This window comes from Arvicola amphibius, chromosome 4 (genome assembly GCF_903992535.2).
Source record: "Arvicola amphibius chromosome 4, mArvAmp1.2, whole genome shotgun sequence".
NCBI lineage: Eukaryota > Metazoa > Chordata > Mammalia > Rodentia > Cricetidae > Arvicola > Arvicola amphibius.
The window spans coordinates 71,947,717-71,951,049 of record NC_052050.1 but is presented as its reverse complement, the minus strand read 5'-3'; positions in this window follow the sequence as shown (position 1 = coordinate 71,951,049).

Sequence of the window (3,333 nt, the reverse complement as noted above, 5' to 3'; positions counted from 1 at the left end):
ACAAGTGCTCTTTCTTCTGTCAGTCACTAAGAATGGCAGTTCTCACCCTCACATCCCACACTAGAAAGTGAGCCTCTGTGAGATAGGGAGCTATTGGATGAAAAGAGTCTAAACAACGTAGGAACGGGTCTCAATATTCACAAATCAAAACTTATTTTCAGGGCTGAAAGAATCCACTCAGGACTTTTCCTTGCCAATTTAAAAAAAGAAAAAGAAAAGTTATCAGCTGCCCTTCCTAGTCTCTGGAGAGTAGGGGGTCTGACACAAAGTAATAGGGTTTATCTTCTCAACTTTCTTTTAAGATTGTCCCTAGGAAGTGGGAGGGGGAGGAATTAGAGGGCTTCTGACATGCCAGCATCATTAATGGGAAACTTCTTGAGTGCACATCCCTTTTCAGTTGCTTTTTTAACATTCCTATTGCATGTAAAACTCAAATATTGTACACATCAATGCCATTCTCACGTCAAAGTTTACCTGGTGGAAGCTGACTTGGAAGATGAATACACCTGCTCACACTTCCATCCAATAACATGGACAGTGGTATCCCATGCCGAGTAGATACCAAATTCAATCACTTAAAAACAGCTAAAATTGTATGAGACATTCCTAGTTTCCAAAATGTGTCAGATCATTAAATTAGCACAGCGGTTCTCAGCCTGTGGGTCACAACATCTTTGTGGGGTCGCTGTGGTAGTCTGAAAGAAAATGGCCCCCAAAGGGAGTACATTATTCAGAGGTGTGACTTTGCTGGAGTAGGTATGGCCTTGTTGGAGGAAGTATGACACCATGGCGATGGACTTTGAGGACTTTTATATGTTCAAGCTTTGCTCAGTGTGATACTCAGACCACTTCCCGTTGCCTGCATATCAACATGTAGCAGCTCCTTCTCCAGCACCATGTCTATCTGCAAGCCACCATGCTCTTCACTATGATGATAATGGGCTGAACCTCTGAACTGTAAGTAAGACACCACAATTAAATGTTTTCTTTTATAAGAAATAGAAACCCTAAAACAGTCACCTATCAGATATCCTGCATATCAGATACTTACATTACAATTCTTAACAGTAGCAAGATTACACTTATGAAGTAGAAATGAAAATAATTTCATGGTTGGGGAATCACCACAACATGAAGAACTGCATTAAAGGGTCACAGCATTAGTAAGGTTGAGAACCACTGCATTAACAGAAAAATGTCACAATGTTCAAAGTGCCCAGAACAGAACCTTACCCTGAACACCCACAGTACTTCAGAGAGTGGCCACCACTATCATGCTCCCTATCTCTGGAGTTCCATTTTTCCCAGGAAAACTAAAAGGCAAATAAAAAATGATGTTTGCAAATTTTCTTTTCTTTTTCCCTTTTTTTTCAATTTTTGCTTCTGAGACAGGGTCTCTCTATTATGCAGCCCAGATCTCACCAAGGATCTCACCAAGATCTGCCTGTTCTGCCTCCCAAGTGTTCGGATTAAAGGCGTATGCCACTATGCCCAGCTATGTTTGCAAATTTTTAATTGAGATATAATACACCATGCAGGGTACTGCATTGAAATGTAAAATCAAACTGGGCTTGGTACCTTAATAATATTAATGTTGAAATAAATCTCATAATTTTTGGTTTTTTAACCATTTTAAGTATGCAATTATGGTGCACTAATTATATTTAAAATGTTTTACAACTAATACCAGTATCTATTCCTCAAAATTTTTTCATTACCTCAAACATAAATTTTTTCAGCGTCCGTCATCACCTCCCCACTCCTCTCAGGCCCTGGGTCTCTGGTTAACTTTCTGTGCCTTTTCCCGATGCCTTTTCCCTATCCTCAGCACACCAGTGCCCCTCACTGCAGCCCCTCACTGCAGCTTCACAGTCTGCAGGTTCTATAACCTGCAGCCAACCAGACGCTGTACAGAAAGGAACCATGCTACTCCAGAAAGACAGAAAGTCAACCTGTTTTCTTATGACTTTATGGTAGTATATTATAATTGTCTTGTTTTATTGCTAGATGTTATTATTAATCTATCATGGTGTTGAACCTATAAATTGAGCCATATCACAGGCATGCACAGGAAGTAAAACAGAGTAAAGCAGGGCTTGGTACAATCTGCCACTTCAGTCATCAGGGAGGCTCCCTGCAACGTGCCCCTTGAAGGTAAGGAGGGAGGGAGCAGCTGTGTTCTGTATGAATGGGCTCATACAGAAACTGCTCCTTTGTGAGTGGTTTCCTCACTTAACGTAACACTTTTAAGATGTTAAAAGTGTCAGACTTTTGTTCCACTTATACCATGATAATATACCATTATATATTATAATAAGTAACATGTCGTGATGACCAAATACACGACAGGAACTACATGAAATACAGGAAATACATGAAAGAGGCAAGATGTTTTTAGGCTCATGATGCCAAAGGTTTCAGACCAGAACGGTAGGGAAGGCATGGTAGAGCACATGGCATCAGGGATGTACGACGGAGGCTTGCTCACATGCCACAGACAAAAAACAAAGGAAAGACAGACAGAATGCAGGAGAATAGCACCTTTAAAACAGCCTGGAAAAATGGTTCAATGACCAAGCCTATGGACTGCTCTTTCCAGAGAACTCAGTTCAGTCTCAGCAGCCACATCAGGTGGCTCACAACCACCTGCCCAGTCCAGCTCCAGGGCATTTGTTGCCCCCTTCTGGCCTTCAAGGGCACCTGCAACCATGAGCATATACACAAACACCCACATAATTTAAAATAAAATCAGTCTTCTTTTTAAAAAGGAACAACCTTCAAAGCTCTCCCCTAACAACCTGTTTCCAAATCCTACAGGCTCCATGGCCCTCAAAATGGTACCACAAGCTTGGGACCAAGTGTTTAAAACACAAGTCTATGGAGACAATTTCATAGAATATACACATGTTCTACGTTTTCTATATCCTTTTACTTTTCACTGTAGAGTTATCTTTTAAAATAGTTTGCGAGAAACTCCATACATCAATTCACAGCATATACCTGTCACGAGTCAAGTCAAATGCTTTCTCTTAACGTGTTTTTCATGCAGACAGTTATCCAATACCCTTTTTTCCAATAGGCAGCCACACTAAGATGTTTTAGGTAGATCTTTTTTTAAAAAGTGCATGAGGGTTTATGAAATGCATAATTGTACATGCCATGTTAATTCACATAATAGAATGCAGGTTATATGAATCTCACTGTTTATTCTTCACTCAGCTCTCTTTCTGGATATATATATTTTATATAAAATATAATATTTATATACACATTACTAGTTGGTGGCTAACTGCTTAATGCAGTCTCTGAACTACAGCATAAAGAGATCAGATG